The 11,046-nt window shown below is 35.2% G+C and overlaps 1 non-coding gene across 1 annotated transcript; it reads right to left on the reverse strand.

Annotated features, from left to right (window-relative positions):
- Positions 1-537: 537 nt before the first annotated feature.
- TRNAV-AAC lies at positions 538-611 on the reverse strand. The gene has a single exon. It is a non-coding gene; the product is annotated as a tRNA-Val (tRNA).
- Positions 612-11,046: the final 10,435 nt, after the last annotated feature.

The raw sequence follows: 11,046 nt of genomic DNA on the forward strand, positions 1-11,046 counted from the left end.
ACGATCAAATAATATTTTAAAATTGCTAATGTTTTTAAATGCATATCAAATCAAGAGATGAGGGTAATGGGTCTTGAATTCAAGCAGCAATTATACTGTGGACCACGGTTCACAAAACTTTGTGAATCATGGTCTAAAATGACAGACACTATAGTGTATCTAAATTGACATTGTCTGACGTATTATTTTTATTATATTATCAAATGAAACTGCAATTGAATTGAAATGAAACTGTAGTTGTGTTGAAATGAAACTGCAGTGTATACAAAATGAAACTGAATAACAATTTTCCATATTTGAATGTATATTGTCAAACGAAATTGTAATTATATCAAAATGATACTCTAATTGTGTTGAAATGAAACTGCATTATCCATTGCCTGAAAATGATATAACTTATTATTAAGATACATTCCCCTTCTTTAAAATTAGAAATTAGTGATTTGATACCAACTTATTTATGTAAAGGTCCTGTTCACCCGTGTTTCCTCCATTTGGAGAACTCTAGTCTAGCAAAATAACAGTGAACAATAAATATGGCTTCGCCCGGACTCGAACCGGAGACCTTCAGTGTGTTAGACTGACGTGATAACCAACTACACCACGAAACCGTTTGTAAATTGGAAGGTAATAATTATATATCAAGTTTAAAGAGGTTAAAATGTGTTGCTTGCACGCAATGGGTGCCCCATGTATGATTTCAAAATTTTTAATTTTTAATTTTAAATTTAAATTTATGTCATGGTTAATGTTAATGATTCCAAGTTCCCAATAAATATACTAATTTTTTACGCGTATTGAGCGATTGGAATAATGCCTAATTTTTTATTTTTTTAAAATAAGTACTTTAAATATATCAAGACAAGATTATATTGAAATTGTTCATACATAGATAATTGAATGTTGAATTTGCGTATTTAAATAGGTAACTCTAAGTTTACAAATGCAAGATAATATAGTCAAGATTGATTATAACTGTCAATAAAATAATTGTATAGGTATGGTTGAAACCAAATACGGGACTAAGGAAGAGCAAATAAAAATTAGGGCATAAAATATTAAATATATACTAATATTGAGGCAAACAAAGACATTACGAGGTAATTTTCTACTTTAATTTGTTGTGTGATTTGAATACTCTTTTTGTCAATAAACCCCCAAGTAGTTAATATGATTGAATTAATTTTTTTTTTAAACAATTATTATTATTATTATTATTATTATTATTATTATTATTATTATTATTATTATTATTATTATTATTATTATTATTATTATTATTATTATTATTATTATTATGTATACTCTTAGGTCATTTTACATGTTAATCTAAACAGCTAATTTTTTCAAATATCTTTCTACCAACCGTTGATATAATTCGCAGGTCAAATCTGCTAATATAATTCGCTAACTCTAACCCTAACTGCTGATTGTCAAACAAGGACATTGCGAGATAGTCCTCACTTCAATTTGTTGTGTGATTTGAATACTCTCTTTGTCAACAAATCCCTCAAGTAGTTAATATGATTGGCTTTATTAATTATATTTTTTTTAACTTTTTCATGGTATTAATAAAATACTTGATAAATAAATATATAACATTATTTTAACTTTGATATTTAATTAAAAAAAGTAGTGCACGAAAAAAGATAATAGACAATGTACTGAATATAATCAATTGATGAATTTGAATGTAAAGAATTTTTACATTGGAGAAAAATAAAGACAATATAACTAATAAAATTATTTCTCTTTAATTTTTTGATAATGAATAATTTTTTTTTTAATAAAGACATTGTAGGGACAATGTAGCGAATATAATCAATTAATGAATTTGAATGTAAAGAATTTTTATATTGGAGAAAAATAAAGCCAATATAACTAATAAAATTATTTCTCTTATTTAATTTATTGATAATGAATAAATTTTTTTGAATAAAGACATTGTAGACACATAATTCTAAATTAAACAAATGCATAAGTATTATTTTTTGTTGTAGTTACTAAATTATTATTTTAATTTAATAAGAGTATAGAGTACTAACAGGGCGTTTGGTTGGGAGTAAGGAATTAGGGTGGAAAGGAATTGCAATTCAGTGGGAAAAGAATAAGGTGAGAATAAAGTAGAAATTCAAATTACATTGTTTGGTAGGGATGAATAGAATTATTGGGTAGGGAATGAAAGAAGTGATATAAAGACTAAAATGTCCTTGTGTAATAATAATAGTAGTAATAATTAAGGGTACTTTTGTTATTTCATTCCGTTTTCCTTTTCCCACAACAGGTGCCCATGAATTGCAATTCAGCAAAAGGAGGGAATTGCAATTCTCTTCAACCAAACAGTGTAATTGTGGCTTCCACGGATTGCAATTCAACTACAGCCAAATTACGCCCAACCAAACAGGCCATAATTATGCCAACTTTGATTGGGATGATTTTCGAACCTAAGACCTTTTTTATTGAAATCAATGAGTAAGTTAACGGTGAACTAACAGAAATTAACGGAAAAGTTAACATATAATCATATTCATTAAGGATAAATTAGGAAATCTTAAGGAAAAAATATGATCAATCTGAGCCATTCATTTGATTAAAAAATTTGACCGTTATTTTTTCTACTCATTATAGGTCTAACTCTCTTGGACTCTCATTAGTATAGTAGATAATGTTGGATAGAACGTTTTGAGCAGTAAAAAACTCTCTGTTTTTTTCTTTCCTGCATACTATTTAAATTCTTGAAAATTATTCTGTCAACATCTTTCTAAGTTCTAAACGAATTAAATCGGTTGAAACCGAAAAAAAATAACACAAGAAAAATATGAAAAAACAAAATGTCTTTACTAAAAATAGAAAAGTCATGAGAATGATTAAATTAAAAGTGTCCAAAAAATAATAGTCTAAGATGTTAATGGCAAAAAGATAATCTGGGACAAAATTTAGAATTGCCACCAAAGACAAGAGACCTCTAGTGAAATTAACTCTATATGTATTAGTATTTTTAATGCGATGTGCAAAAATCAATGCACAACATTAGTACTTTATATTAAAATCTTATATTTATTTAGATTTTGGATGTTTATATTATTGTAATATAGAATATAGTTTTTTTTTTTTTTTTTGAAAAACCAAATATAGAATATAGTTGATAGTACTAAAAATAAAGATATTTATATTATTGTATAATAATAATAATAATAATAATAATAATAATAATAATAATAATAATAATAATAATAATAATAATGTAAACTATGCATTTTTATAAATTTAATATTTATATTTTAGAAAATAACTTATATAATACTCCAATATATAATGTTTATATATTATTACCATTGAAAAAGATAAGAAAATATATGGTGGATGTGCATGACAACAATCGTTAGAAAAGATAGCAGAAGTTATAATGATATAAGCATTTTTGACCAGATCATTATATAGTACAATTCTTATAGCATAATATATATATATATATATATATATATATATATATATATATATATATATATATATATATATATGTGTGTGTGTGTGTGTGTGTGTGTGTGTGTGTGTGTGTGTGTGTGTGTGTGTGTGTGTGTGTGTGTGTGTGTGTGGTGGGGGGGAGGGGGGGGGGGGGGGCGGGGGGGCTCTATTCACATTATGGAGGATATTGGTGCCACTAACGACACCGTTTGCTCAACCACATGAAACGGTGTCGTTTGGAACCGTGCCCACCTTGCAAGGTGGGCACGGTTCCACAACATAATGATTCATGGACCAATCTAATTATTATTGTGTGGACCATGATTCACACAAGCTGTATGGACCATATTTTGTATATTGTAAAATAATGTACATTCAATACAAAAGTAATGTACTTTTAGTATATTAAAAATGTACATTATATTCAGGGATTCACTAGTGGAAATTATGCAATTTCCGACCACCTGAAAATGATCTTAAATCAAGTTAATAGCAAAAAGTGGTCGGAAATAGCAACAAAGGTTTTTCCGGATACCAAAAGTGGTCGGAACAAGGCTTTTGACTTGATTTAAGATCACTTTCAGGTGGTCGGAAATTTCATAATTTCCAGTAGTGATTGTACATTATTTGTATATTGAGTGTACATTATATTGTATAATGTACATTCAGTACACAAATAATATACATTTAATATATTAAAAATGTAATTGTTTTTATGGTCTAAACATCATTGTGTGAACCATGATCCACACAATAATTTACCAGTTTAGGCGTATAGCAATTTAAAGCAAATGGGCCTAGTACAGAATTTAAAACTAATGGGCCTTATGACATTGAAAAACTATTGAGCTTTTAGTTTGTTTCAATTTTCCTAAAGGAAGCCAGAAGACCTAGAGGCCCATACCTTATTTGGGCAATCGATATATCGTGCACCAGGGCGCACACTGCATTGTGCACCATGTCTTTCTCAAAACGACGTCGTTTTGTTAAGTTGTGTCACTTGTGTATGAAGTTAACGCGAAGAAGTTTATGTGTATTCTGTCATATAATTATGTACATTATATTATACAATTATGTCCATTCTGTTATATAATTATGTACATTTTTTTATACAATTATGTACATTCTTTTATACAATTATGTACATCCAAAATAGGGGATTTTTTTAAGAGTTAAAAGTTTATGTGTAGTATGTTAGATTATGTGTATTATCTTTTCAAAAAAGAGTATGTGTATTCTCTTATACAATTACGTATATTCTGTTATACAATTATGTACATTCTATTATATAATTATGTACATTTTTGAAACATGAGATTTTTTTTAAGAACTTAACAGCAGACATGGAAAGCGGAATTTACAAAAAAAAAAAAAAAAAAAAAAAAAAAAAGTACAATACGATGTCGTTTTGCACCAGGGCGCACAATGCAATGTGCGCCCTATTGCACGATATAAATTGCCTTATTAGGGGACAAATTATTGTGTGAATCATGGTCCACAGTGTTATGTGAACTATAACAAAAAATACATTTTTGATATACTAAAAATATATTATTTGTGTACTGAATCAACATTATAAAAAATAATATACTTTTTGTTTTCAAATAATGTACTTTTTCTAAATACAATGTACATTTTTAATATACTAAAAGTACATTATTTGTCTATTGAATGTAAATTATTTGATAGTATGATCCAGACAGCTGTGTGGGCCATGGTTCACACAATAATGATTGTTTTTGAGTAGATCCATCCAGGCAACAAAGTGTCAAATCTTGCAGCAAGAATTGCCATAACAGTTTTGCAGCTTAAAAAAAAAAACTTACATTTCAGGCTAAGGGTTTGTACAACCTGTGCAAATGAAGGTGGCATAAGATCTGATTTGTAATTTACAGTGAAAAAAATAATGGAAAGTTGCTATGAATTTGTTATCTTTCTATCTTTGAGAACTTTGAGCACTGGATCTTATCATCTGATATGGGAGGGTCTACCAGCCTGACTATATGTGTTTCAGTTTGGCACTATGAATATAATATCCAGTGGCACCAATGATCAATCAGTTAAAATCTTCTAGGTGATATGTCAGTGTTGAAAGCAAAGTTAGGGAGCCTGAGGTGGGCTCTGGAAATCAGTTGCTTTCTTTCATCGCATTCCTTCAACCTCTATTCCTTTTATTCATCTTACTTGTCACAGCTAAATTCTTGCAGAACATGTCATCACCACCCTTCTTTTTTGGGGTTAAGGGGAAAACCCGTAACCACTACCCGAGGGTGTACACTCCGCCGCCTTGTGACCTTCACCACCCTTCTTTTTCGAGGTGACGGGAAAACCCGCAACCACTAGCCGAGGGTGTACACTCCGCTGCGTTGTGACCCTCACCACCCTTCTTTTTTGAGGTGACGGGGAAAACCCGCAGCCACTACCTGAGGGTGTACACTCGGCTGCCTTGTGACCCTCACCACCCTTCTTCTTTGAGGTGACGGGAAAAACCCGCAGCCACTACCCGAGGGTGTACACTCGGCCGCCTTGTGACCTTCACCACCCTTCTTTTTTGAGGTGATGGGGAAAACCCGCAGCCAAGGGTGTACACTCCGCTGCCTTGTGACCCTCACCACCCTTCTTTTTTGAGGTGACAGGGAAACCCGCAGTCACTACTCGAGGGTGTACACTCCGCCGCCTTGTGACCCTCACCACCCTTCTTTTTTGAGGTGACAGGGAAAACCCGCAGTCACTACTCGAGGGTGTACACTCCGCCGTCTTGTGACCCTCACCATCCTTCTTTTTTGAGGTGACAGGGAAAACCCGCAGTCACTACCCGAGGGTGTACACTCCGCCGCCTTGTGACCCTAGCCGGCTGTTGGAGAGCTTGAACCTAGGAATGATGGTGTGTATTCATTACAAAGCAGAGAAAGCTCATAAGAGCTGTGGGTTGTACAGAGTGAAAATTACAGAAGGAAGAAGCATTAACCGGCTATTTAAGCCCTAGAGTAGTTGTAACTAACAAAACTAACTCAACTAACAAAACTAACTCTAGGAAAAGACAAAAGAGCCCTTGGCTTATAAAAGGAAGAAAGCTAGAGCTGAGCTGCTGCTGTCTGCTATGATCTACTGATGGCTTCATGGCTTCATCATCTAGCTGCATTATCTTCATCACCCCCCCTTAAGTTGGAGAATGAAGGTCTTGAAGTCCCAGCTTAGTATGAAAAGAATCAAACAAGGGAATAGGCAATGCCTTGGTGAATCCATCTGCTATCTGTTTGTGGGATGGAATGCTCATCAGCCTGATTAGTCCTTCTTGCACCTTTTGTCTGACCACATGACAGTCAATCTCTATGTGTTTGGTGCGTTCATGAAAAACATGGTTCTCACTTATGGCTATAGCAGACTTGTTATCACAAAACAAGGAAATGGGACTGGCTGTGCAGCTGTTTGCTTTTAGATCTGCCAGAAGATATGAAAGCCACTGGATTTCACACACTGTAGAAGCTAAAGCTCTGTATTCAGCTTCAGATGATGATCTACTGATGGTAGCTTGTTTCTTGGTCTTCCAAGAGATGAGAGACTTCCCAAGATAGATGCAAAAACCTGTTATAGACTTTCTGGTTTCTGTGCATGTAGCCCAGTCTGAATCTGAAAAGGCTTGTAGCTTAAGTTCAGAGTTGGAAGCATAGAAAAGTCCTTTTCCAGGTGAGGCCTTGATGTATCTTAGTACCCTATGGGCTGCAACCAAATGTGTGCTTCTTGGTTTATCAACAAATTGACTTAATTGCTGCACAGAATATGAGATGTCAGGCCTAGTGTTGGTTAAATAGAGTAGTTTGCCAACCAATCTTCTGAACATTTCAGGATTGTCAAGAAGTATGCCTTCAGTGTTGTTAAGCCTAGTTCCTGGAGTGCAAGGTGTTTTGGCAGGCTTGGCATCTAGAAATCCATTTTCATCTAGAATTTCCAATGCATACTTCTTTTGACAGAGATTCAATCCTGTACTTGTTCTGACTGCTTCCAGGCCTAGGAAATAGTTAAGCTGCCCAAGATCCTTGATTCTAAAAGTTGAATCTAGCATATGCTTTAGCTGCATTATCTGATCAGTGTTTGTTCCTGCAACAAGTATGTCATCTACATACACAAGCAAGGCAAGGAATGAGTTATTAGATGACATGGTGAATAGAGAAGGATCTGATGATGATTGCTGGAAGCCATAGGCTAGTAAAGACTTTGTTAGCTTGGCATTCCATTGTCTATTGGCTTGTTTCAATCCATATAGAGATCTAAGCAATTTGCAGACTTGATTGGGCTTATCACTTTTGAAGCCTGGAGGTAGGACCATGTAGACTTCTTCATCTAAATCACCATGTAAAAAAGCATTATTTATGTCAAGTTGCTGGATATCCCAATTATTTGCAATTGCTACTGCTAAGAAGGTCTTGATAGTAGTCATCCTTGCAACAGGAGAGAATGTCTCTGTGTAGTCCACTCCCATTTGTTGAGTATATCCCTTAGCCACCAACCTTGCCTTAAACCTTTCTATGGTACCATCAGACTTATGTTTGATTTTGTATACCCACCTACATCCAATGGGGAGTTTTCCTGTGGGTAAGTCTGTCAAAATCCATGTGTTGGTCTGAACTAAGGCATCAATCTCAGATTCCATGGCCTTTCTCCATTCATCATGTTTTACAGCCTCATGATATGAATGTGGTTCCATAGGTGTGACTATAGAAGATATACAGAACTTCTGTATAGGATGAGGAGAAGATATCTTACTTGTTTCAGTGTTGAATATAGAGTGACAGTAATAGTCATTTAGCTTATGAGGAGCCACCCTTAATCTAGTTGATCTTCTAGGCTGTGTACTGTGATCATTTGTGGCACTAGACCTCTCAATGCTCATATCAACACTGGCCATACTGTCATCAGAACTGCTGCTGTGATGGTTTATATCTCTGGGACTGTTTCCATCACCAATTTCTGAGGTGACACTGTGAGTGGGAGTCCTTTCATCAGGTTCCAGAGCTTCTGAATTTGGTGAGGCCTCTGGGAGGGGAATTTCAGTTGAAATGGGAATTAGAGGAAGTGAAGGACTGTCAACATCACATTCATCTGAGCTTTGGCCTTCTGTTTTCCTGAAGGGATATGTGAGCTCATAAAATCTGACATCTCTGGAAATGAAAGTTACTTTGTCAATAAGATCATAGAGTATAAATCCTTTCACATTTGCTGGATACCCCAAAAAAACACACTTTCTTGCTCTTGGTTGCATTTTGTTCCTCCCCTGGGAAATAGTGGCCCCAAAGCAAAGGCATCCAAAGCTTTTGAAATGTTCATAGCCAGCATCTTTTCCTGTCAATAGTTTAAGAGGAGTGCTTCCAGCAAGAACATGAGTAGGTAACCTATTGATGATGTAAGAGGCATGTATCACACAGTGTCCCCAAAATTCTAGGGGCAATCCAGATTGAAACCTCAAAGATCTAGCAACATTTAAAATGTGCTGATGCTTCCTTTCTACAATTCCATTTTGCTGAGGGGTGTATACACATGTTTTCTGATGGACTATTCCTCTCTCAGCATAGAAGTCATTCATCAAGAATTCTGTCCCATTATCTGTTCTTATCACCTTAATCTTAGCAGAGAATTGAGTGAGCACATAGTTGTAGAATTTTTGAAATATGTTTTTGACTTCAGATTTACTTTTCATCATATGTAACCAAGTAAATCTGTTGCAGTCATCAACTATGGTCAAAAAATAATGTTCACCTTTGAGGGAAGCCACAGAGAAGGGTCCCCATACATCCATGTGTATGAGATCAAAACAGTTTTCAGCTTTAGAAGTGCTAACTGGAAAAATAGACTTCTTATGTTTAGCAAAATTGCAAGCATCACAGACAAAATCACATTGTTGCTGTAAGGGAGTAGCTTTTATTCCATTCAATAGGGAAATCTTATTAATGGGATAGTGTCCCAATCTATTATGCCACAATCCTATTGTCACACTATTACATTGAGAGTTATCTACAACAATTTGTTGAGCATTCTTCTTAGTAGGAGGACTGTTGATCAGATATAGGCCATCCTTTTCTCTAGCAAAACCAACCTTGGTTCCAAGTGGACCCTGGACAGTACATGAATCAGCATCTATCACAATCTTGCACCCAGACTGCTTAGTTAATCTACTAGCAGATATGATGTTAAAGGTAAAGGATGGGATATACAGCACATTTGTCAGCAAAATATTCTCTTCAAGCCTGATTTCCCCTAAGTGAGTAACACTGACAATATCACCATTAGGTAACTTCACAGATAATCCCTCAATCTTGTGATATTTATCAAGAAATTGTAATGAGCACACAATGTGATTTGTGGCTCCTGAATCCAATATCCATATTAAGTGTGTATTAAGAACAGCATTAACATGAATTCTAGGTGCAGAATTACCTTCATTTTGTCCTTCCAGAGAGTTCTTGAAATCAGATTTGATTCCAGAGGCGTTTACTGTCATAGCTGCATTACTCAACACTTGACCACCATGGTTTTGATTCTGAAGGAGGGATACCAGCTTCTGGAATTGATCAGCTGAGAGGCCTGTGTCATTCAACTGACTAACTGCTGAGCTTGATGGTTGTTGTGTATCTTGTGGCTGTTTGTTCTTGGATTTGTATCCTGCTACCCACCCAGGTGGGAATTCATGTTTCTTGTAACATTTATCAACAGTATGACCAAGCATGTTACAATAAGTGCACTTGGGCACATTCTTACCCCCATTATTTGAAAATTTCTTTCTATTATTGTTGTAAGTTGCAGCTGCTACCACAGATTGTTCTTCCCGGATTTGGATCTGACTTTCAAGAACAGCATTGGACTGAGCATTCTACTCATTAGAGTGCATGAACATCTTGGCACACACTCGCACAGGAGTAGAGGCCTCAATGCACTCATTTGCTGCCATAGGGCATTACTTTTTGTGAAGTATTCATTCACAGTCATTTGTCCTTGCACATTTCTAAAAATTTCAGTCTGAATTTCATAGATTCTATGGGGATCAGATTGGGAATACCTCTTCTGCAGTGCATTCCAGATGTCTATGGCCTTGTCATAGTACATGACACTCTCTACTATGCTTGGATTGACAGACCTTAGAATCCAAGAACATACAATACGGTTGCATCTTCTCCAAGTCGTCAATCTCGGATCATTAGCTTCTGGAACTGGAACTGTTCCATTGACAAACCCGAATTTGTTCTTCACCTCCAATGCGATGCGCATCGATCTACTCCAGGAATTGTAATTGGTCTCGGTTAGGGGAGGTGACACAAGACTGAGATTAGGGTTCTCAGTAGCGTGTAAGTAGAGGGGATCTTCAAACTCATCATTGTGTTGACTCGATGGGATTTGGCTTGTAGAGGCTCCTGCCTGCTCTGTCTGATTGCGGTTTCTGTCACCGGCCGGCTCCATCACAACTGCTGCGGCGTAGCTCCGGTAAAGCTCTGATACCATGTTGGAGAGCTTGAACCTAGGAATGATGGTGTGTATTCATTACAAAGCAGAGAAAGCTCATAAGAGCTGTGGGTTGTACAGAGTGAAAAT

This window comes from Ipomoea nil, unplaced genomic scaffold (assembly GCF_001879475.1).
Source record: "Ipomoea nil cultivar Tokyo-kokei standard unplaced genomic scaffold, Asagao_1.1 scaffold2792, whole genome shotgun sequence".
Lineage (NCBI taxonomy): Eukaryota > Viridiplantae > Streptophyta > Magnoliopsida > Solanales > Convolvulaceae > Ipomoea > Ipomoea nil.